Source organism: Papaver somniferum, unplaced genomic scaffold, assembly GCF_003573695.1.
Source record: "Papaver somniferum cultivar HN1 unplaced genomic scaffold, ASM357369v1 unplaced-scaffold_65, whole genome shotgun sequence".
Lineage (NCBI taxonomy): Eukaryota > Viridiplantae > Streptophyta > Magnoliopsida > Ranunculales > Papaveraceae > Papaver > Papaver somniferum.
The window spans coordinates 2,768,792-2,796,262 of record NW_020649304.1 but is presented as its reverse complement, the minus strand read 5'-3'; positions in this window follow the sequence as shown (position 1 = coordinate 2,796,262).

The following is a 27,471-nucleotide window of genomic DNA, read 5'->3' as shown; positions in this document are numbered from 1 at the left end:
GCAGGAGAATGGATGTTGAACAGAACTTTAATCGATACATGAAGTTCAGTTGATATAATATTGTATCATGCATTCCGGGGAATGGGATTTAAAGATGAAGAAATGTCCAATTCAGCATATTTTGTTCACGGCTTTGGAAAATCCACAACAAAACCTAAAGGATAAATAGTGGTGCGAATTCCACTTGGAGAAATCGAAACATATGTAACATTGTGTGTGGTGGATATGGAATCGCCATATAATATGTTATTAGGAAGATCATGGATACATGCGATAAAAGTTGTGGTATCAACGTTGCATCAATGTATTAAATTCCCCACTCCAAATGGAATAGGTGAAATTAGAGGAGATGTTGACAATGCGAAATTATGTCATCAAATTGAAGTAAAACATTATGAAGAACAAGCAAAAAAGAAACAATTTCGCAGAAAATTGGCAAAGGAAGCAAAGAAGGAAGAAGAATTTAGAGTTTATATGATAAGGGCAAAAGAAGGAAAAGGAATACCCAGCGAAATTTCGGAAGAAGGGGAACAACCCATAAAAGCAATAAAAGAACCAACACCAATGGGAGAACCTAAACCCAGTTACACTGCCGCAGAACCAACAAAAGAAATAAATGTTGGGACTGTAGAGGAGCCTCTAATGTTGAGAATTGGAACCAAAATGGATATAGAAGAAGAAGAAAGAACTGTCAACTTGTTGCGAGAATATAAAGATATTTTCGCAGGAAACATGGATGAGATACCAGGAATAGATCCATCAATTGCTTGCCACAAATTGGAGATTAACAAAAATGTGAGACCATTTAAACAGAGAATAAGAAAAATGCAACAACTTACCATTCCCAAATAGAAGAAGAATTACAGAAAATGCTTGAGGCAGGAATTATAAGAGAAGCTAAATACCCAGAATGGATAGCGAATATGGTCATTGTCCCAAAGAAAAACAAGGGAATCAGGATTTGCATAGATTTCACTGATTTGAACAAAGCTTGCCCCAAAGATAGTTTTCCGTTACCCGATATTCCTCAAATGGTGGAATCTGCAGCGGGAAATGATAGGGTATCATCTTTAGATGGGTACAAAGGGTATAACCAAATTCCTCTCGCTGAAGAAGATCAAGAACATACTGCTTTCTTTGCCCCTAGAGGTTTATATTGTTACACGAAAATGCCATTTGGTTTGCGAAATGCGGGAGCGACATATCAAAGAATGGTAGAGAAGGTGTTCGCAAAATGGATACATAAAACATTAGAAGTATACGTGGACGACATGTTAGTAAAGAGTAAAGAAGCTAAAGACCATGTACAAGACTTGAGGGAGATTTTTGAACAAATGCGGCAGTATAACATTAAATTGAATCCTGAGAAGTGTACTATTGGAGTTGCATCGGGAAAATTTTAGGCTACATTGTATCAAAGGAAGGAATACAGGTTGATCCAGAAAAAGTGCAAGCAGTTCGTGACATGCCAACACCAGCAACAATAAAAGATGTACAAGTTGAATGGGCTTCTAGCTTCGCTGGGGAGATTCATTTCGCGATCATCAGACAAATGCAAATATTTTTTCGATATACTCAAGAAGGGTGCAAAATTTAAATATGAGTGATGAATGTGAAAAGGCTTTTCAAGGAATCAAAGAACATCTTATGAATACAACTATTTTACAAAAGGCAGAACCAGGAGAAGAATTATTGATTTACCTTGCGACAACGTCGCATGCATTAAGTGTTGTGTTATTGCGAGTAGACGCAGGAGTGGAGAAACCCATTTATTACATTAGCAAAACTTTTAATACGCTGAGAAGAATTACTCAAAGATTGAAAATTAATCTTAGCATTGGTTATGCATCATTTAAGCTCCGCATATACTTTCAAGCACACAAGATAAAGGTATTAACAAAAGTACCAATTGAATCAGTGATGAAGAATTCTAAAAGATCAGGAAGGGTAGAGAGATGGAATGCACAAGTAGGCCACTTTGATATTAAATATGAAATTTTGTCTTCACCAAAATCACAAGTTGTTGCGGATTTCTTGGCAGAATTTCCTTTAGAAGAAGATGAAGCAGTAGAAGAAATGATGGATGTAGAAGAAGAACATGGAGATCCAAAAGATTTATTAACAGAACCAAATAGATGGGAAATATTGGTAGATGGATCATCAAATGGAGAAGGAAATGGAGTTGGAATTGTTTTAATTTCGCCAGAAGGAATAAAGATGGCTTTTTCATTCAGATTGGAATTTGCATCCACTAATAATGAAACAAAATATGAAGCTGTGATACATGCTTTAAAATTCGCAATAGAAATGAAACTAGAAAATGCCAGGATCACTAGTGATTCGCAGCTAGTTATTCGCCAAATAAAAGGAGAGTATACTACAAATGAACCATCCTTGAAGAAATACAAGAAGCTGGTTGAAGAATTATCAGCGAAAATCCCAAAGATAAAATGGAGGCACATTTCAAGAAAGGATAATAGACTCGCAGACGCTTTTGCTTTCATCTCAAGCATGATGACAGATCCAACTGCGAGATGCATAAAAATACAAACACTTCTGTCACCATCAATAAATAAAGAAGAGGAAGATGTGGATGTGATATGATAGATAATGAAAAAGAAGAACAAATGAACAATGTCGCAGACTGGAGAATGGAACTTCACGCATATTTGGCGAAAGGAGAAACACCAAGAAAAGATTGGAAACACACAAGTTAAAAAGCCGAGCAACGAATTATGAATTAAGAGATGGGTTGCTATACCGAAAATCCTTTAGTGGACCATCACTCAGATGTTTGACACGAGAGGAAGGAGAAAAGGTGCTGAAAATGTTACATAGTGGAGATGCTGGCAATCATAGTGGAGGAAGATCTTTGGCACATAGAGCAAAAATGCAAGGTTATTATTGGCCATACATGCATGAAGATGCAAAACAAATATCAAGACGTTGCGAAGATTGTCAGCGACATGGAAAGAAAATACATGCACCAGGAGCACCATTGTCATCTTCAACCAGTGTATGGCCCTTTGGAAAATGGGGCTTAGACATTGTGGGGCCATTTTTACCAGGAACTGGACAAAGAAGATACTTAATAGTCGCAACAGATTATTTCACAAAATGGACAGAAGTGAAGGCAGTACAACATATTCGCGACAAGATATCTTTACATTCATATTCGAAAATATCATTTGCAGATTTGGAATTCCTGCACAGTTGGTATCTGATAATGGGAAACAGTTTGAGGGGCAGAATATAGAAATGTTACTTAATGCATTCAAGATAAAATGTGGAAAGTCCACTCCTTTGTATCCACAAGCTAATGGGCAAGTAGAAGCAACAAATAAAACAATTGCAGATATATTAAAGAAGAAATTGGAAGGACATCACAGATCATGGTGCGAACAAGTACATAATGCAGTATGGGCTTATAATACAACTAGAAGAGAAGCTACTGGAATGTCACCTTTTTGTTTAACATACGGAGTTGAAGCGGTGTTACCAACAGAAGTTGTTATTCCGACAACAAAAAGAGAAGCTTGGGAGAAAAATCTTAGTGCGGGTTTAATTTTAAACAAACTTGATGAATTAGAAGAAAAAGAGAAAAAGCTTTACAACATATGGAGAATTATCAGCGAAGATTAGCTCGAGAATATAATAAACGTGTCAAAATACGTGAATTTCAACCAGGAGATTTAGTTCTGCGAGAAACACCAATATATCAGCGAGAAAATGGTGGAAAATTAGCGAAAAAATGGGATGGACCTTACATCATTAAGGAGATAGTTGGAACAGGAGCTTATAGATTAATGGATCCAGAAGGGAGAGATGTTGGTCATAGATTAGACAGACCATGGAACAGGTTGTATTTGAAAAGATATTATCAGTAAGAAGCTTTGAGAAGTTATGAATTCTGAAAAAATAATTGCAGAATTACTCATATCAAAAGAAGATCATGATGTGCGAAATTGTCGCAGAGATAACCACAGAACAATGACATAAAAGAAAGGGGCGAACCTTTATGGCGTACACCCTAGTTCGCGAATAAAATTTCGCAAGAGGCAAATGTAAGACCTAAAGTACGTCATATTAGGGGGTACCTGTTACATGGCTCAGGGAAAGGCTACACCGCCACCGGAACCTGAGTCATGGAGATTTGGGGTCAATAAAGCCCATCCGGGAGAGGCACCTTGGATTCTCAACTTAAGCATATGACTTAGGTTGGGCGACTAAGGTAATAAGGACTCTCAAGGAGTGCAGAATCTGATCAAGGCGCCGAGGTACACGGTTGAGTCAAGGGTGCCGGGGCGTTTGAAGCGTCCTTGCCATTCTTGACAAGTCTTGGCTTATACTGCACTCGGCCTGAAGAAAACCCCACTTAGGGTGCAGTCTCGTAACCATAAGCCCTATAGGAAAAGGGATAAGAGGCTGCGAAAACAACTGGTTGTTGTTAAGACTGGATGGGAGGAGCTAACCTTGTATGGTAGAAGTACGCCTCCTTGAAGGGGCAACCAGGGGGAGATAAGGGCGGCACCCTCCATTAGGGAGCTGATAAGTGTCTTAAGACGCAAATGTCATGAGGCTTTTTATTCGCAAGGATATTAAGGCTTGTCATATTTGTGCAACAATCCTGAAGAGGCAATAATACAAAAGAAAAAGATAAGACGAGATCAATGGGTTTTCGCATGAAAGTGCGAAGACGTCCTGCGATTTCGTCGCAAGACGGCAATGTCATGGGGCTTTATTTTCGCAAGAATATTTAGGCCTGTCATATTGTCGCAACATTCCTGAAGAGGCCATAATACAAAAGAAAAGTTACAAGATCAATGGGTTTTTGTATGAAAATGCAAGGACGTCCTGCGATTTTGTCGCAATGACAAGAGATGGCATAATAAGACCTTTAATTAGGAAGGAAAATAAGACCATATGAATAAAACAAATTAATGATAAGCATTCATAACAAGATTATTTTTGCAAGAAAGATAATGAGAGGCAAGTATGGGAATCGATATACAAGAAGCATTATCTTTCTTATCAACAAATATTAAAAGGAAAAGTTGACTTCAAAGTTATTGAAAATGTAGCTCTCAAAAGTGATAAAAATAAGACAGCTCAAGAAAACAAAGCTAGAAAAGAAGCTCAAGCTTCAATATATCAGTAGCAGGAGATGACAGAAATTCTTCGCCAACATTCTCGCAAGCTCTCCTTCATTTCGCTTTGATCATTCGGCTTTGATCTTCGCCATGACTAGCATTTTGATTATCGCCAGCAATTACTTCTTCAGGAGAAATTTCTTTCTCATTCTGATTAACACCAGCAATACTTCTTTAGAAGGAACCTCTTCTTCATCTTCCAGGAAATTATCCTCCGCACCGCTTTCGTAATAATCATAATCACTATCAGCAGGACGAGGAACTTCATCATCATCTACTTCTAGAGGATCAATTGATGTAGGAGGAAGAGAGTTGGACAGTAAGATGTCATTTACAAGGACTTCAGCCCGGAGATGAACTTGGCGAAGAAGTGCTCTTTGATGATTCCTATCTTGAATATCTTTAAAATAAGCAAGATAATCAAGTCTTCTTTCTGCTGGATCGCGAGAACCAGTAAGGGTAGAGATGAGCAAGGGATTCTCTTTGCGAATTTCAGCATATTTAGCCTCCAAGTCAGAAATAGAGGAATGAAGATTCTTCTCAGACTCTGCGAAAAATAGAATACAAAATTTTGTTAAAATAAGGAATTCAAAGAGATATGACAAAGAAAAGATAATTAAGGAAGTCAAACTATTATGACTACCTTCCTTTTGCGAAATAAGGTGTTGAATCAAGGATAGACAACTATTCTCCCAATGGTCCATTGCGTCATCAAATTTATCTCCAACTAAACCTTTAAGTCGAGTCTGAAGATTTTTCTCTTTAGAAACAAGGAAGGCATTTTTCTTCGCAAGAGAAAAATAAGATTCTTCTAATTTGGAATATTGTTCTTTAAGATGATTTTCCTTCACACTTAAAGCTATTCTACCTTGAATGAGTTTATCTCTTTCAGCGATAGATGATTCTGTTACTTCTTTAAGTTCATTTCTTAAAGAGCGAAGAGATTTCTCTTGGTCAGCATATAATTTTTGGAGAATATTAAGTTGTTGCGAAGATATCGCCATATTGTTTAAATAAACTCGCTTCTCTTGAGATAAGGTTTTATTCTCATCTGATAAAGTTTCCATCCCTAAATTAGCTTTGGTTAAAGAATAAGAAAGACGAGATACTTCATTACTTAATAGATCTTTTCTTTGAGCTAATTGTGTATTTTCATTGGTAAGATTATTTATTTGATCAAGAGAATATGAATAGAGGTTATCTAATTGGTTATATTGATCCATTAAGACTTCTTTATCACACGGGCTTCTTCAACAGCAGATTCAAATTGATATCTCTCCATTACTCGTTTCTGATTTAATGCTTAACATGCGAAAGAGGGATTTAAAGGATAATTAAACATGGGAAGGATAAAACCATCGAAAAGGAAAATTAAAGACATAGATGAGGAAATCATACCTCTTAATTCATCATTCTTCTTGCGAAGATTGTCACGATCCAGCAAAACATTCTGAAGTTTCTGATTTTCAAGACGAAGAGCATTACATTCTTTTTTTAAAGTTGTCTGCGAAGCAGCTTTGTCAGAACCCAAATGCTTGCTCATAATTTCACAAACATTAGACTTGATGGGATCAGTAGAAGACTTCTTACCATCATCCAGAATCTCATATAAAACCTTGAAAGCAATATCTATCCCTTCCACGGTTTCTTTCGACAGAGGAAGAGACTTGGGCAGAGAACTAGTAGAGATAGAAGGTTGAGAAACATTCTCAATGGGAAGAGAAGAGGTTTCATTCGCAGAAGGGTCCACAAGGGGAATTTCAATCATAGAAAGATCAACTGGAGAAATGAAATCAGAGGCAGCATTTTCGCGAGTTGGAGATAAAGGTTTATCTTGCGAAGATGTCTCAAGAGATTTGGAAGAAATGAAATCAGAGGCAACATCTTCAAAAATTGGAGATAAAGGTTTATCTTGCGAAGATGTCGCAGGAGATTTGGAAGAAATGAGTAGGTGGAAGGGAACAGAAGTTGGAACAGTCTTGAGGTGGCGAGATTTCTTGTGAGGTTTATGAAGATCTTTATCACCCTGAGAATTACGATCTAGATAAGAAACAGAGGCAACAATATTGTTATTAGAAAAAGATAGTGTTTCTTACTACCTTCTCATTCGCAGACTTTCTTTTATGTGCGACAACTTTATGTTGTGATTTGGGATTGTTAGGGTTCTGAACTGTAAATTTAGTGTTGGAGCCGCTTTTGCTGAAATAACAAGAGTATGGGAATCACATAAACAACATCACATAAGGAAATAAACAAGGTTAATTTCAAATATATCAATTTCAGCAAAACTCATAAGAAAGAAAAGAGAAGACTAACCTGGATGAATCCATGAAAAATGATAGCAGGGAGATTGTCTCGAAGAAGATCACGAACTATGAAGATCTAGTTTGAAGATGAAGAAGAACTTGAAAAGATTGAAGAGGAAAGAAGAAAGGTTGCAATAATGGAATTTGCAGAAGAACGATGAAGTTGCAGAGAGAATAAAAGGAAAGAAGAAGAGAGTGAAAAGAAATATATATAGAGGGAATTTTTCCTCGAGAAAATAAACACGGTTAATACGGAAAGATTTAAGCGGTTAAAAAGTAACGGTTACAAAAGACGTGTCGAGAAATAAATGGAAGAAAGAATACGTGTGATAAATGCAGAATATGAGAAGATAAGCAGTTGCGGCATTTCTCACATCATTCTCTACTTTGCAGAGAAGATATGAGAAGAGGCAAGATGTAGGATCAGAATCTCGCAACAATTATGTCTCAGCGAAATTATCAATGGTACAGCACAATAGCGTCGCAGAATAATTTCAGAAACGACGTCAGCAAGGAACATGAGAAAGATGTGATAGTCTTGCGAAAATTAGAGAGCTTGCGAAGTTAACATTTGTAAGGTTGCGAGAATGTCGCAAACTATATCCGAAAATAAAGGACAGATTAGCTGTCATCCATTATGTATTTCCTTATAAATAGTCATTCGAGTTGTAAAGAGAGAGGGATCTTTTTGAGTAAGAAACAAGTAAATAGGAGAGAGAAAGTTCAGAGAAGAGATCATTCTTGACTTTTTTATCTTTATTGTAAGAATATTCAAAAATTAATCAATAAAATTAAGAGTTTAAACCTAAAAATGAGCTGATCAACAATGAAATCATATGAGGGGTGTAGTGTAGGATTTCTTGCAACTACATGTTGCCCTAAAGATGACTTCCCACACCCCAACATTGACATGCTAGTAGACGCCACCAGTGGACATGGTATGTTCTCTTTCATGGACGGATACAGCGACTACAACCAAATAAAGATGTACGAACACGACGCAAGTAAGATGGCTTTTCGAACTCCTCTTGGAAACTTTTACTACACTGTGATGCCCTTTGGTTTGAAAAACGCTGGCGCCACATACCGACGCGCCATGACCACCATTTTTCACGATATGATGCACAAGCAAGTCGAAGATTATGTAGATGATATAGTGGTCAAGTCAAAAACTCGGGCAGCCCATGCAGGAATTCTGCGGCAGGTGTTTGAAAGATGTCGCGAGTACAAACTGAAGATGAATCCATTAAAGTGTGCTTTTGGTGTCTCTTCGGGCAAGTTCATAGGTTTCCAGGTGACTTCCGAGGGAATTAAAGTTGACCCAGTCAAAACACAAGCCATCCTCACGATGCCACCACCGCGGACCGTGAAAGAACTTCAGAGTTTCATGGGTAAAATAAACTACATTCGCCGCTTCATACCAGGATTGGCTCAACTTGTTGCTTCATTTACCCCCTTACTGAAGAAAGGAGCAAGCTTCGTCTGGACCACACTACAACAGGTAGCGTTCGGAAGATTCAGCAAACATTATCTTCCCCAGCTGTCATGAAATCTCCCATACAAGGAAGACCGCTATACCTCTACACTGCTTTTAGTGACACTGTTGTCGGAGCTCTCCTCGCCCAAGAAGATGACGAAGGGATTGAACGTCCCATCTACTACTTCAGTCGAACTTTAAGAGATGCCGAACTCAGATATCCCAAAGCAGAAAATGCATGCTTATCTTTGATCCACTCCATCCAGAAATTCAGGCATTACCTACTTTCCAATAAAGTGGTGCTGATATCTAAGTCTGATCCTGTGAAGTTCCTCCTCTCAAAACCGGCCCTGATAGGAAGACCGTCCAAATGGATTCTCCAAATTTAGAGTTCGACATAACATGCGCTTCCCCGAGAGCCATCAAAGGGAAAGCAGTTGCAGATTTGCTGGCGGCTTTTCCGGGAGAGAACACCATGACACTACACGAGGACCTCCCTGGAGACTTTTTGGAAATCTCTTTCATCCAAGAAGAAACATGGCTACTATTCTTCGACGGCTCCGCTACTCCTAACAACGGTACTGGAGGAGCAGGTTTGGTTCTAGTATCCCCATCCGGTGAAGTATTCTCGCACTCCTTCAAGCTAGACTTCCCCTGCACCAACAATTCAGCAGAATATGAAGCCTTTATCATCGGACTTTCCTTGGCTAAACGAGCTGGAGCCACACGTCTGGAAATAAGAGGGGATTCTAAATTACTTGTCAACCAGGTGAACGGAGTATGCGCAATGAAGGAAGTAACCTTGGCCCCATACAGAGCCGAGGCACAAAAACTGTTAAACTACTTCGCCGACACGACCATAACGCATATTGGGCGCAACGGCAACCAACACACTGATTGCCTAGCCACACTAGTATCAAAACTGCAATTTGAAGGTTTTGAGGAAACCCTGACAGTGAAGAGACGAACCGTGGCTTCAACATGGCTTTCACAACCCGAAGAAGATGAATCTGGCGACTGGAGAACACCAATTATCCAAGAACTTAACAGCTCGCTTTTCCAGGGAAAGGTCAGTCTCAAAACCTTACAAAATTTCTTCATGCTCCGAGGGGTGCTATATCATCGAAATCCAGACGCTTCCTTGTCAAGATGTCTTGGAGAGGGAGAAGCACAACAACAACTCAACCGCGTCCATGATGAAATCTGTGGGCAAACATTAGTGCTAACACTATATCGCCGTTCGCAACGCCTTGGCTATTACTGGACAGAAATGGAGGCTCAATCTCGGTTACTTCAAAAAACCTGTTCCAACTGTCAAGCGTTGCCGCATCAAATAGAAGTTTTCAATATTGGTCACGCTGGGGACTGGAAGGAGTCATACATCAGTTACCTTCGCGATGGCATACTACCCACCAATAAGAAGGATGCAGCCAAGATAAAACAAAGGTCCGAGAGATTCGTATTCCACGAAGGAATCTTATATCGTAAAAAAAACTTGGATGGTACCAAAGACCAATATCCAAGTGTCAATCAATGTAAATCAACAACCAATGGTTGGATATTCTAATTGATTGATCTTAACGCACAACCTGTGATATTTCAATTATATAAAAATATAATGCGGAATAGAAATAACACAGACACCAGAATTTTGTTAACGAGGAAACCGCAAATGCAGAAAAACCCTGGGACCTAGTCCAGAATGAACACCACACTGTATTAAGCCGCTACAGACACTAGCCTACTACAAACTAACTTCGATCTGGACTGTAGTTGAACCCTAATCAATCTCACACTGATTCAAGGTACAATTACGCTCCTTACGTCTCTAATCCCAGGAGGATACTATGCACTTGATGCTTTGGAGGAAGTTTGCTACGATGTTTGAATGAAGCAGAAATCCCAATCATGCCGAAAGAGATGCACGAAGGCGAACATCAAGGAAAACAGAAATTATTTCTTCAGATACACGAGAAATACTACTGGACAACCATGGAGGATGATGCGGCTGTTTTCGTCCAGAGATGCAAAAAATGCCAAATTCACGGAAACCTTATCTATGTACCATCGACTCCCCTGCATTCGACAAGCAGTCTGTGTCCCTTTCACAGCTGGGGACTCGATATCATTGGAAAGATCAATCCGACATCCTCAAAGCATCATGAGTACATAATAACAGCAACCGAATATTTCACCAAATGGGTCGAAGCCATACCTTTACGAGGGACGAATGGAACCACAATCGCGGCATTCATTAAGGAGTACATTATCTACCGATTTGGCGTGCCTAAACACATCATCACCGACAACGACACTCCTTTCGCAAACAAGCAGGTACGGGAGCTACTCGAAGAATACGAAATTAAGCAAGTCTTCTCCACCGTGTACTACCCCAAGGGAACGGACATGCTAAAAGCACCAACAAAACTCTGATCTGAATCCTCAGTCGGACAGTGCATGATAATCCTCGGACATGGCATGAGCAATTGCCAATGGCACTCTGGGCGTACCGGACATCATCAAGGAGTTCCACTGGCGCCTCTCCCTACTCCCTCGTCTACGGCGCAAACGCTATCCTCCCAGCAGAAGTTAAAATTCCGTCGGCTAGGATTGCCGAAGCAAGCAGAGTTCGATGGAATCAATCTGAAGCATTGAGCGCCAGAGTCACAGAATTGGACACTATAGATTCCAGAAGCTCCAGGGCGGAAGAACACGCATGGGCATACAGAAATAGGGTTTCCAGAGCATATAACAATACCGTGAAGCCTCGGGTTTTTCAAGTGGGAGATTTGGTACTAAAGACTGCGAAACACATTCAGCAAGACGCGTCTGTACCAAAATTCTCCGCAAAGTGGGAAGGTCCTTATATAGTCACGAAAGCGTACAACAGTGGGTACTACAACGTCATTAAAGAAGACGGAGGAAAACTAGAAGCAATCATCAACAGAAAGTGGCTTAAGGCATACTATGCCTCACCGCCACTTCGCGCCCCGCCATATAACAAACACGGATATCCAGGAATCTTTCCACTTTTCTTCCACATCTCAAACATCAAGTTTCTTTTCCTTTGTTTGTTGAAGCAAATCAATAAAATTTTCTTATTATTTCAAAAAAAAAGAAGAGCAAAACATGCTTAAAAACCAAAAAGAAACCAAACATCTCGCAACTACATAACTCAGAAAAGCCCATCCAACAGATTGTAATCCCTCGAAAGCATCATCTTTAACCGGCTTTGATGCCTTTCAGTCCTACTCTTCAAGTTTCAGATTGACTCTTCCACCTTCTGTGACTCCATGGCCAGAGCTTTCTCCTCTTCAAGAATAGCTTTCGTAGCAGGGACCACGCCAGCAAGAATACCAGCTCTGTCGACTTTCACAATATCAAGACGATGCCGCAACCAACTAACGTTGAACTTCAGAGATTCACAGGTAGACACCATGTTCTCCCACTTCTGAATAGTTGATTCCGCGACAACACGGATAGACATACTCTCCATTTTGGCGACCATCGGCAAGAGACAATTCGCTATAGAAACTAAAGTATACGAACAATATTGCACCACACTCCTGGTGGCGATATGGCCATATGTCCTCCATATCTTTGTGTAAAGAGTCACGAATTCTTTCCGCACCAGAAACCCACCAATGTTCTGGTAGTTAGAGGAAAGACACCTCATGCGGGTTCCGAACGACAAACATGCATTGGGATACTCATGACAAGAAATTCCTAAGTCGGCGTTCTCCATATCTGCAGTGGTTGGTGGATCGGGCTTAAAGGAAAAGGGGTAACATCCTCATCAATGATGGTGACGCACGCTCTGACAGGATATCTCTACACAGAAGAAAACTTTTGTCATTCATCGGCAAACAATGAAGCACCTGTTGATCAATAAAAACATATCGGTATGATCTTCTTGACCCGAATGACCCGGATGGGGGAATTGTTGCAAGAGTCAGGCCTCACGCGTTTGAATGGAGAATATAGTTGGCTCGAGGATGATTCACTTCTGATCAACATGATGAAGAGAGACGAACTCAACAAGAGGAAATTTTTGTTATAAAACGGGAAAGACGATGCAACTTCACCGGCATAAATACTGTGTACACCCTAAAGGAAGAAAGAGAAACACAGACTGAATAAACGGAACGTGATCGCATCACGGCCTAGAAATCAGCCTCAAACGAAACCCCTCATCAAAACCATAATAAAAGCCAAACGAGACAGGAGGGCGTGATACTTTGGAATTTGAATGAGGAAATGACTTCCTATTTGAGTCAAGTAAGGAAAAGAGGCAATCGGGCCCGCAAAGACAAATCACCACCACGCCAAGCCGTCCGCGCACGCTTTGCTTCACCAAACCGCGTCATGCCTTGTACCACCGTGCCGCGCCATGACTTGTCGCGTCAACACCAACAACTCGCCAAGCCAGCGTCATGATGTTCCCTAACCCAGCCAAGGTGATGTATGGAAATACTAAGACGACAATCTTCATCTCACCACTTCACGGTCTACACCACAAATGGAATCTACGCAAGGCCGCCAAACACGACAATCATGGACTCTCCTTACCTCTCGAAAAAGGTTAGTCGGACCTTCCTGACCATCTTTTCACGACTTGTCGTTTCGATTTTGTCCTCGCCTGTCACCATCTATGCTTACCTCGCAACAATGCTTCTGTTCCGAGCTAAGCAAGGGACTTAATGTTGATGGTGGTTTTTAGCTTAGGGTCAAAATCATAGAACTGTACATCCGACATCACGTCACTATGACCATTAGCACATTTATTGAATCAATCAGCATGCCTACGTAAGAATTACCGGGGTACCTTTTTTTACATGGGTCATGTTCCACGGCAAAACTCTTAATATTGACTAACATCATCCATGCCAAACCCTAATTCTCATGCTACCGCGCCAAGGCATGCCAACCATGCCAGCCGCACCACTATGCCAATGGCAAACCATGCCAGCCACATCTCCGCGCCAAGACATGATGTTGTAGTATTAATTTTGCAGTAAATAAGAATTCGTTGCTCGGACTTGAAAAGATTTTTAAAACAAAAATATATACAAAATTTGTCACAGGATCAAGAGATACTGGGACTCAGGATTCCACCATTAATCATTCACATGATTCATATATTTATTCCAAATAGTTATAGCTCAAATAATAAGGACTCTCATTCTTGCCAAGGTAGATTTTTAGAAGATTAACTGTAAATCAAAAGCATGGCATATCAAAAGCACTATGACCAAACATAAACCATCAAATGAAATGACAATAAATTAAGAAAAATCATAAAACGATTAATAAAAAGTGCAAGTAGTCAAAAAGAATTAAATATAACTATCATATGCGTGAAATACGGCTTCCTCCATCATCCCAGTATTGGGGTTTAGCTACTCATATTAATCATGTTCTCAAAATACATTTTTATAGCTCAAAAAGTTGATTAAAAGATGAAAAAATGCTAAAACAAAGATTCGCAACAGTTATAAGCGTTACAATTGCGCTGTATAAAACAAAACTGAAGTGTAGTAAAGAACGATACAACCTTAGTGCTGTAAACAGCGACACAAGTGAACTGTTGCGGGTACTGTTAAAGAACGACGCTTCTGGAGCGTCAGTTCTTCATCTTCTTCCTCCTCCTCGAGCGCAGCAGCAGCAGCAGGAGAGATTTCTCCCCTTCACTTCTCTCGGCTCCAAAACTTCCCCAAACTCTTGATAACCCTCTATCAGCTCCCAAGGGTCCCTTTTATACCCAACAGGCGCAACGAATCACTCGCAATAACTCCACATAATCCTCCATTATTCGGAAAATATTTTTTTCCATTTTCTTCACTGTCAGCCGAGATATGATCTTCTCCATCCCCTCTGCCTGCGCATATGAGCTGTAATACTTCCATAGTTGCATAAACACTTAAGAACATTAGATATCTTCCCCATTTAGTCCACAAAACTTCCCAAAAATTCCTCTCACAGAGAACTCGAGCGTATCTCCCCTGTTTAACTCTCGATTGAAAGTTGGCAGATTCTAGCCAAATTTAACTCATTCCAACGCTCAGAATAATCTTGTTATACTCAATAGATATGACCCAATTAATTCCATCCATTTAGTCTCTCCACAAATCCATCGAAAATCAATTTGAAAATCTTCCAGGGAGAGAATATATTTTCCCGCCAAAACCATTATTTGAATTTTTTGTTTCCCGCCAAAATTGTTCTTGATGTTTTGATCAATTGGTGATTATCCAGCTAATTCTAACTGAATTTGATCATACCACTATCTTTGTTTAGCTCAATGGAAGATACCCAATGATTTTTAGCTGTTTAATCTCACTATAAGACCTCCAAAATCCTAACCCTAATTTGACAGCACTATTCACCCATTTTCCCTCCAAAATTCAAATATTTGAAATGTTGAAGATGGTGTCCCCTAATCCAGTTTGGGGTGCGAATAGCAGATGCCTTTTGGGTGACCTGGGGTGCCCCTTAGTAATTGAGGTGCCCCTTATCCAACGGTGAGAGTCCGAATAACACGTGTCCTCCGGGGCTTTTACCAACTTTTCGAGCCGAATTTTCCAAAAAATGTTTATTTTTCCAAAGGTGCCTACAAACACATAAAACACCAAAATTAGTACAAACTCGAGTGCCAACAATATATAGTATTGAGATCAAATTAAACACAAAAATGTGTCTATCACATGCCAACCATGCCATCCGCACCACTGTACCAATGGCAAACCATGCCAGCCACATATCCGCGCCAAGGCATGCCAACCATGCCAGCCGCACCACTATGCCAATAGAAAACCATGCCATCCACCTCTCCGCGCCAAGGAATGCCAACCATGCCAGTCGCACCACTGTGCCAATGGAAAACCATGTCAGCCACATCTTCGCGCCAAGGCATGCCAGCCGCACCACTGTGCCAATGGCAAACCATGTCAGCCACGTTTACCGCGCTAAGGCATGCCAGCCATGCTGGCCGTACCATGCGCCAATGGCATGCCAAACCCTTGGCCCTAGCCATGCTGTCCGCACCATGCGCCAATGGCATGCCAAACCCTTGGCCCCACCATGCCAAGCCGTCCAAACCCTTGGCCCCACTATGCCAAGTCGTCCGCACCATTCTTCCTTGGCCCCACCATGCCAAGCCGTCCGCACCATTCTGCCTTGGTCCCACTATGCCAAGCCGTCCGCACCATTCTTCCTTGGCCCCACCATGCCAAGCCGTCCGCACCATTCTGCCTTGGCCCCACTATGCCAAGCCGTCCGCGCCATTTTCCTTGGCCCTACCATGCCGGCTTTCCCTATGCGGCTACCAAAACTAAGGTGTGCGATGATCAACGACCACCCTTCAATCCTAGATGCAAATCCTAGTCGTCCAAGGTCGCCAGACAACGCATGGTAACCTTTGGCACAAAACCCTAGTTTTGGCCACGCCAAACCGCGCCAAGGAATGCCATGCCACATGTGCCAATGGCATGCCAACCACCTTGTCGCGCCATACCATGTCGGCCTTCCCTATGAGGCTACCAAAACGAAGGCGTGCGATGATCAACGGCCACCGTTCAATCCTAGATGTAAATCCTAGTCGTCCAAGGTCGCCAGACTACGCATGGTAACCTTTGGCCCAAAACCCTAGTTTTGGCCACGCCAAACCGCGCCAAGGCATGTCATGCCACATGTTCCAATGGCACGCCAACCACCTTTCCGCGCCATACCATGCCGACCTTCCCTATGCAGCTACCAAAACGTAGGCATGCGACGATCAACGACCACCCTTCAATCCTAGATGCAAATCCTAGCCGTCCAAGGTTGCCAAACAACGCACGGTAACCTTTGGCCCCAAACCCTAGTATTGGCCACGCCAAACCGTGCCAAGGCATGCCACGCCACATGTGCCAATGGCATGCCAACCACCTTTCCGCGCCACGCCATACCGTCCTTCCCTATGCGGATGTTAAAACGAAGGCCTGCAACGATCAACGACCACCTTTTCATATAAGATGCAGATCTTAGCCGTCCAAGGTTACCAGCTAACGCATGACAACTTTTGTCCCTAGTTTGGTCGCGCCTAAACAAAGCCAAAACCCTAACTTTTGGCCGCGCCTAAACCAGGCCATATTAAAGCCATACCGAGCATGCTTTCATGCCACTGGCTACCAAACGAAGGGTTGCAATAATCAACGGCTACCTTTCCTCTTAAGATGCAAAATCTCGACCGTCGAAGGTCACCGAGACGGCAAGTCTCCCAAGATCGACTTTCCAGACGACAACAACATGTTGCATGTTTTCCATGAAAACACTCGAGACATCAACGCATGTCACAAACTGGGGGATGCTCATTGGGTATTGGTTTGGCGGTTTACAGCGTGCGGCGTACACTACGCCCATTATAAGAAAGTATCATAAGGATGAGGCGGTTAGTAAATACATGGAGTAATGGTGAAACGTTTTCTTTTATGGAACATCAATTCCAGGCGTTACCCGTTACCACCTCCTCCCATTTACTCACCTGTTTTCCATTTCTTAATGAGACCAGAGTACGTTTCACTTCGACTTGTATAAATAGGCATTACTTATTTCCACCGAACAACAAGTTGAGGTCAGAAGCATACAACACTCAGAAAACATTTGCTAGCTTTCCATCTGTTAGCTTCTCACTTTATGATACAAGTCGTAGAAAACAACTACTCTTCCAGAATCAACTATTCTGGTCTCAACACTTTCTTCGCTTCTCTCCCCAAAACCAACCCTTCTCCTTCACTTTGTGACCGAAGCAAGTCTGGAACGACCATTTCTTGGTTTAGGCCGGATTTGTACAGATTGATCTCTCGAATCTAAAGTTCTCCCTTGCAGTACATTGGGTTTAAATTCGTTTCTCACCCACACACCCGAAATTACCAAAATCAGCAGAAACTGTTTTCACCCTCAAACAACAGCGACAGTGGGAATCTTGTTAATCCATTCATGCGCGTCACTAATTAGATGACGGGGCATTTGGCTACCTTAAGAAAGTCATAGTTACTCCCGTCGTTTACCCGGGCTTGGTTGAATTTCTTCACTTTGACATTCAGAGCACTGAGCACAAACCACATTGTGTTAGCATCCGCCGGGACCATCCCAATGCTTTGTTTTAATTAAATAGTTAGATTCCCCTTGCCCGTACCAATTCTGAGGCGACTGTTCGTCGCATCGGAAGGCTCTGTGAGGAGCCGTTCCCGATCCGTTCCCGGGCCGCCACGCGACGACCTGCTCTCGCCGAGTGAGCAGCTCGAGCAGTTCGCCGACAGTCACGGGTTCAGGACCGGGACCTCGTGCGCATCCATCAGAGCCAATCCTTTTCCCGAGGTTACGGATCCATTTTTCCGATTTCCCTTACCTACATTTTTCCATCGACCAGGGGATGTTCACCTTGGAGACCTGATGCGGTTATGAGTACGATCGGGTGTGGATGGCACTCGGTCCTACGTATTTTCAAGTGCCGCCGGGGGAGCACCATACACCGCGCGACGTGCGGTGCTCTTCCGGCCGCTGGACCCTACCTCCAGCTGAACCGTTTCCAGGGTGGGCAGACCGTTAAATATAAAAGATAACTCTTTTTGAGGCCCCCGCCGACGTCTCCGGACTCCCTAACGTTGCCGCCATCGTCCACGTCCTGGTTCAGGAATTTTAACCCGATTTCCTTTTGAAGTTCGCGTGTTGCACGCTCTCTCACGGGCTTCCCCTATCTCTTAGGATCGACTTTCTAAGGAAATGCAATATATAGTTGCCATATAAAATTGTTATTAAGGAAATGCAATATATAGTTGCCATATAACTGATCCTCCAGGCTCTAACTATTCGTGGCTAAATATCAAAAATTACATTCACTATATAATTGTATTTATACAACTATATCATAGACACTAAAAAAAATGATATTAATATAAAATAGATTGCGAATTCTGAATAGGGCAAAAACATATGAAGTGCTTCACGTAGAAGATGATGTAATCAAGGAAATGCACCTAAATATCTTTTCTCAGAAATCATATACTTGTGTTAAAAATCAAGCGACCAACTCAATTGCTCCTCCAGGATCCAACTCCCTGTAGTTAAATGAAAATCACATTCATTATATAGTTCTATATCAGAGATACTAAAAAGAAAAACACCATGCTTATATAAAATATATTGCTAACTTTGAGTAGTACAAATCATATGAAGTGCTTCGCGTCAAAAAAGATGTAAATAAGAAAATGTGCTAATGTGTCTTTTTTCAGAAATCAAACATGTTTTCTGATCGCCCGTTTGAGGCCTTTCTTGAATTCCTCACAACAAGAGACACCCTAAACAATGTAACGAAATAGACAAAAAATAAAATAAAATGCAAAATCCCATTAAAATAAATATAAAAATAAAAAAAGAACAAACCCAAATTCCCATATTATTCGAACTGATAAATCTCCGAACTATCAAACTCATAATTTAATGAGAATTCATACTCTGATTTTTGTTTGGTGTGAACCAAGATACCAATACCAAGGAATCAAAAAAAGTAAACAAAATGAAATCAATAAAACCGGAGGGCTTTTTGATTTCCAATCGGAACTGTCATTATTGCTGACATTTGAATAAACATTTTCCCCAATCTTTAAGCTCCACAGTTATATAGTTGTAACAATATTTGATGTTATAGACGCTAAAAAAAAATTATATTGATATTGAATAGATTGGGAACTCTAAATAGTGCAAAGCATATAGAAAATCATATACTTTATTTTGCACTCGGATCATATGAAAAAATTATATTGATACTAACCTTAATATCATTTCTAAATTAACTTTTTAGTTTTATCAAACTCATAATTTAATGAGAATTCAAACCTTAATTTTTTTCTGATGTGAACTGAGAAACCAATACCAAGGAAACCAAAAAAAAAAAGAAAAAAGGAAGAAGGTGATATCAGTAAAAACCAGGGGGCTTTTCGATTTCCGATGGGAATTGTTATTATTGCTGACATTTGAATAAACATTTCCCTCGATATGTAAGCTCCACCATTATCTAGTTGTATCAATATTTCATATTAGAGACGCTAAAAAAAATGGATACTAAATAGATTGGGAACTCTAAATAGTGTAAAGCATATGAAAAATCATATACTTTCTTCTCACTCGGATCATATGAAAGATTATATTGATATTAAATAGATTGGGAACCCCAAATAGTGTAATTAAGCTTCCGGTTGAAGATGACGTAATCAAGGAAATGCACTAATACTATATATTTCTTCTGAAATCATATACTTAAGTTAACAATTAAGCGGCCAACTCAACTTCTCGTAAAAGGAAAAATCACAAAAACTAAATAACAATCTAGCTTTCCACCAAATGTAAAACTAGGGATTTTTGATTCTAAAATATGACTTTAATGGATAAGTGCTTTAGTCCATAACAAAATCGACATACTCGTCATTGTGTTGAGTGAACAACAATATTATACAAAATGTGAGCATAATAAGTTTGTAATACAAGATTTACTATTTATAATGTTAAGATCAATGCTTGTTCGGAAACCAAAAATCCTAATTACGAAATTCTCAAAGATATTCAATTAATACCAACTCTGAATTTAAGATATTCTTTATATTCTTTCGATATTATTAACACACAATGATGTAATATAATCTAGGAATTTATTTCCAGTGGATATATGAGAAATCCTTCTAATACGACTTAATATAAGCCAGTGCAAATCCATGAAGTTGGATATATTATAAAACTAGTTATGTTCACACTTGTGGGTAAAGAAAACACATGGATATCGATTCCAAACTTGGATTTGAAAATGTTTCTCACGATATTAATTAGGATCTTAGCCTTCAGTATCAAAGGAATATATATAAATAACAATATATTCGAGATTTAAATACATGTTGAATATTTCATGACAGGGAACTTTGCATTCAGACTTGTCCAACTTTCGAAATCTTAAAGATATAGAATTAATATAATGGATTTCGCAAATAACGAGCCTAGGTTCAGGCCTAGGACCAGTCTTGGGATCAGGCATGAATCTACATAAAAAGTTAATTATAGTCAAACAAACTTAAACAATGTCAAAGAAAAGAGTTTATCTAACATAATTCCAAAGTTCAAATTCAACACTAGATACATAAATCTAATTTTTAGAATGTTCAATACTAATCCATGACAAGAGTCATATTAGTATTATGTCCAAACAACGAAAGTATAGTAAACTATATTATATATCTCGATACAATAAGTTGAAGAAACAACCAATATATATTCTTTCGTTGATACTTAGGTCATATGAACGATCAACTCATCTAAATAACTAAATCCACGTAAAAAAACTTCGCGTGTTATGTTTTCAATGAATACAAATATAAAAAGTTGATAGAAATGGAACAAGTCAAAAGGTACTAATATCAATCTGAAGGATGATGTCTTCGTTTCTCTTCAGTATGTCTTCATCTCTTCATGAGTAACTAGATATTGCCACAACATTTCTATATCCTAAGTTTAACCTAACAAAGTTGACTTTAGTAACCAACTCAAACGACTTAGTTTTAGAACTAAACTGGATAACCAAACTTCATATACCGACGCTTGGTGGGTTCAACCAAGCAGTGCTCTAACATATGTAAATATCTCAAATTAAGGATCCACCGAACTACATGATGTGCACGACCTTTCACTATACAGTGTCAGAAATATAGGAGAAAGATGTCTCATGCTGTTAACCCCAAAGAGTAATTTCCATGGAACCCTTAAAGGCTCCATGTTCTTAGATCTGATTATTATTATTTTAGATTGAAGGATATAAGCTGGAGAGATTATCAAATTTTGCAGAGCAAATAAATCAGATGACGAATATGATATTTTTTTGAAGTGATTTCTCTAGGACGATCATTGCTACACATGTGTTATACATTATGAATTGGATGAGCTTGAAATTTGTGCAATCCAAGGTCCAAAGATCCTTGTAAATCGTGTTTCGCCATTACATCCCTCATACTTTAGATACCATGGGAGAAGGATTTTCATCATCTAGGTATTATATTCCAATACTTCATTGGGAGACACAAATGATATTTTCCGAAGGGGAAGTTACAATGATCACAATAGTTTCACATAATTATTTATTGTTAGTGCATTTCTCGGTCGAACTCATAAGTTTTGCTATCTCAAGCTTGTTGTCAATGTTAGATGTACAAAACTATATCTTGATTTCTAGTCTACTAAAGTCAAGTCTTGGACTAGGATTAGAGCATGGTAGTTGAACATCAGATATCACCAAATACCCTTGAAGATTTAGGAATGAAATACAAACGAAGACATCTGCGAGAACTTCGTCAACAAAGATATATGAAGACTGACTTATCATATTCACCCAAACTATCTACCATTTTATCTTATAAGACTATATCGTATATTCGTATGATAATAGTAGATTTAATATTGCAAAAAAAAATAATTCGAGTTTAATCACGATTTAATTTCGAAATACGATTCGAGAAATGGTAGTTCATAGATCTTTAACAATCTTAATCAAGAGCAACTTATTGTTCACAAACTATTTTTGTTGAAACTAATCTTTGAAATATTTCCCAAGTAAAATAGTTCACGAACTGTCTTGGGTATGCATACCTAGTATTTATAACCTAGCTATAGGGAATGATTCTGAACTTTATATGAGAGATAAAAGTTCACCAACTGCTTGGGGTATGCATACCATGTTATATTTGACATAGTTCTGTAGCCTTTATTATTAAGGGTCAAGTACACGAACTTCCAAGGAGTATACCATGTCATATTTGACATAGCTTTGGAGACTTTATATTTATAGAAGAAGTACACGAAACGCCTAGAGTATGCAAACCTAGTATGTATACCTTGTCTTTTGACAAAGGAAAAAGTTCACAGACATTCCAAGGGTATGCATATCCAGTTTGCATAACATGTCAATTTGGACATGTTTTTGTACAACTTTGCAAAATCAAAAAGAACACTATTTGCAAAGGATCCTTAGTAATTTTGAACACTAATTACCGAGGCATCCTTGTATTTTTTCGAAAGCCCTCATAAACACTTCTCAAATACCTTTATCCACAAAATTTTATTGGACTTATGGATTATTGTTTCTTCTTGAGTGTTGTTGAATACCATTATTGCTTGAACATTCATGATATCACTTGGTCATGGGGAATCACTTTTGTGCACCGTTCCGTAATCAACCGAACCATAGTGCATATTCTTCTTTATAATTCAAGGAAAAATTCTCACATCCTTACATGATTCATAAATTGGAATTTCATTTAATTAGATAAGTTATTTAGCTTGAACTCTAAGCAATCTTAGATTCAATTCAAAGCTACCTTAAGCCTTGATAATCTATATAAATAAATGACTTTATGCAATTGGAATTCTCAATCCCTGGTTCTCTGGAATCATTGTTGCTAAGCTAGAGTTCGTCCTCTAAAACCTAGGTTTCCTCTAATGTAAAAGAAATATCATCTTAAGTTATAAGGACCTTAACTAAGGGAACCAAGTGCATAGATACACGACAGATTTAGAGGTATACAAAAGCACGACTGAAGCTGAGCTTCTTGGAGGGTGAATTCGGCCTCAACTACACACCAGTCCAAAGTCCGATAATAGGCTAGTGTTTGTAGCGGTTTAATGCAATACGACGTTCAAATTTGGTTAGGTCCCATGGTTTTTCTGCATATGTGTTTCCTCGCTAAAAAAGTTGTACTATCTTGTGTTATTTCGTTTTCCGAATTGTATTGTTTATCTTTATAATAGGAATATCACAAGTAGTACGTAATCAACCTAGATAGTCTTCGAACCCTTATTTGTTGAGATCTCACAAGATTCTTGTTGAATCCATATCTTGTACTTGTTGGATTTCATATTGTGTAATTCGGGTAAATACTAGGTTATCTTGGATATTGATTTTTGAGATAGTCCAAGAACTCTTTACACAATCAGGTACGCGAACCTTTGATCTATACATATTGATTGTGGAAGAGAAAGAGGGAAACTCTATATACAGTTTTATACATGCTTTTTTACTATTGACCTACTTGGTAATTGTATTAGGTTTTGTACATACATGGTTTCTTTATGAAAAAGTTATTGGTGTACTTGGTACCCTCTCTTTTTTAGTTAATCTCCTCCAAATAGTTATCACCGTCAGTAGCACAGAATCCTGTAAGTGAAATTATGTTTTGTTGTTTTCATTTAATTTGTTGTCTGATAAATATATCTAATTTGGGAAGAAAATTATTTTTATATTTGGAAAGATTGATTAGTGGACTGACAAGATAGAATTTCTATGGCATAAAATGTCTATTTGGACATAAGATGTCTCGTGCAATTAACCCAACAAAGAGTAATATTAAGCAAGATAATCATGATAATGCTGAGTTGGAGATATTTTGAGTCTAGAGGCTCTTCGATTCCTTGCAAGTTATCGTTCTTTGTTTAGAGTTCATTAAGATGTTGTTGGTAATAATTTTGTTAGCATTGGATCCTTTTTTTTTATTCTGTTTCTCAAAACCCTAGTTTTATGCAGGGATGAAGATAACAATCTTCATTCTAAAAACTTTCATGGTTGGGTCTTTGTGTCTTTTTGCGTGGGATCCTTAGGGTTTCTTCTTATATAATTGGATTAATGGTGGATCTTCTATGAAGAAAAAACTTAGATGTTTGTTCAGAGAATCCAAATCTTCTTCACAAGGGTCAATTTTTCGTCAAGTTGTAAGTTTATTTGATAAATTACTCCGTTAATGTTGTTTCTTTTGTCGGACAAATGGAGTTTTCTATAAATTTAGAGTCTTAATTCTCTCTTTCTTTCTTTTTTGAGGTATTGGTTTCGATTGTTTGGTTGTTATTTTTCAATATTCAAGTCGTGGTCCTGTGATTTTCATGGCTGAGAACTGACAAGGATGGCATCATCGACGTGGATGGCGAAAAATAACAGAAAAATGGTTGTTATCATGGTGGCTAGTGTGACAACTCACATGCCCACTTAATCGCCTAAAATTTTCATGGGACATGAACGGTAATACTCTGTGGTTCAGTGAATTAACGTCAGCCACAAATACTCAACCTTGCATACTTGCATCAAAGTATGCATCTGCCTTCAGTCTTGAGGCAATATGCAATAAAAGTCTTTTCTTCTTTCTCTCTAACTCTCCATGCCACCATAAGCATAAGAGGTTTTCCATGCATCATACCAATTGATCAACTCACACAAATCAACAACATCATAAACACAAAGAATACTGCAACAAACCCATTTTATTGCAGAAAAGGAAGATTACAAAACTTGGCCATCACATGGACCAAAACAGACCATTCACCCTCTTGGTGAATGCCTAACACTCGCTATAAATTAGTGGTTCTTCTCTCAATTGAACAATACCAACATTATTGATTCCTAGACTATTTATACTACTAGGATCAGTCCAAAACTTATGTGCAACCGCTTGCACATCCTACAGACAGTCACATGTAGTTTTCTTAACCGCCAATCTGCCTTTCAACTGCCACCTTTTGTGTTGTCTTGCAGATTTAAGCCACACTTGTCTTGAACGGTTAGGGACACTCTAATAAGGTTATAAACTTACTTTATTACTGTTCCAACTTGTCTCACATCATTGGCATGCTCGCAAAGCGAATAAAGAACACTTGAGCTATAATGTGCCACTATTACGCCACTTTTGTGCCACTTCTGCGCCTCACCGCATTAGGACTTGTTCTGAAATTTCTAGGACACTATAGCTAAGCTAAATACATTCCAACATGATTTGAAACTTATGCCAATACGTGCCATATACTCATATGCGTTATTCTTGCTTTAGTTAGCCAATTGTTAGACAATATTAATGCATACTCTTGCATCACTAGCTTGTTCATACTGTCCAAGATTTGGCCAGCCTTAGACTAATGCATATGCCAACTCGTGGCCTATTCTACGTTCTTGCATCATCCTTAAGTTTGGTCCAACTCAATTCCCTGGATATGCATCAATGCCAACATCACATGTTGCATTTGTCAACTTGGCCAGCGTTGTCTTCCTCAATGAATCTTTGATGTGTCGGATAATAAGCTTCATTACTTTGCCACTGACTTGGTAGGCTAAGCTTTAACGTGCAATCATGCATCACTAGCCTGGTCTGTCATAGACCTCCCCCACCTAATCTGTTCAACTTCCTCGTTGAACGCAACCAAGCATACTCGTTATACTGGTCTCAATATTTGTTGCATGCACATTCAGAACCCTTTCTGAAATTCAACAATCTTTGCTGGCTTTTGCAAAATTCCCTTAGCCAACTTTCATGCTTTAGCATCAGCATCACTTATCTCACTGCCTTGACATTGATTTTACTAACTTGAATTTTTGTTGATGTGTCGCAACCGCTTTCAACTTCATTACAAATCATATATCAACACCCAAGTGCAAACTGAAATTCCTCTTGCCAATTCCCTGAACTAGGATTGAATTTCACTTGAATCATTTGCGCCTAAGCATACGCAAGTAATGGTTCTCTCCAAATGATCACACTGATCATTGCCAAAGTCTTATGCCTCCACTTTACGACTTTAGTTGCACCATTGATGTGATCTCAATATTGTTGTAGTAAAAAGTTCATTGAGGCTTGTGAAAGCAAAAGATTCTAGACTTAATAAAAACTTAAAAATAAAGAAAACTTAACACAAAATTGATTTCAAGATATGAGAAAATAACCAAGACACTGATTACACTATTACACATGAATGAATGATGGTAAATAATCCAAAACTCTAATTATCTTTAAGTCCCTTATTTTCTTAACTCACAAATAATCAGGCAAATTCTTAATTGTATCCCCTAAGCATAGATTATCTAATCAAAGTATAACCTATCTAATTGAATCACAACTAATGAAGAAAATTATGCAAACAATTAAAAACTCTGCAAAAGCAGTGATTGAGTGAATTAAAAATTATAAATTAGAGAAAATAAAATAGTTACCAATTATTCATGCGTAAATAGCTTACTCATTTCCTTGGTTGTGGGAGAATTAGCACATCATCATGTTGGAAACACCCTCAAAAGTTGATTTCATTTATGCTCAAAGAATGGTTTACAAATGATAAAAAAAGGAGAAATATAATGAAAACCGGGTTTGTAACAGTTATATGTGTGACAAACCAAATAACGATACACATGATGTGTAACTGATATTGTAGCAAATAAGTCTGCCGCTGAAGTGTCACAGTCACTGTAGCATGAACGACAGTGCCTGTGGGTCAATGTTCTTTGTATTCTTCAATGGCAGCAGCAGCAACAGGTTTCTCTGGTGATTGTATTTCGCCTCTGTGATGTTCCAAAGCCTCCCAATTCTCTCCGTCCCCCTTCTCTGACCACCGAACACTCTTTATATACTCCACAGAGCCTAAGAATCGTTGTCATAACTCCAGGATAATTCTCAATAATTCTGCCAGACACGGAATTAATATTCTTTCCCTTTTC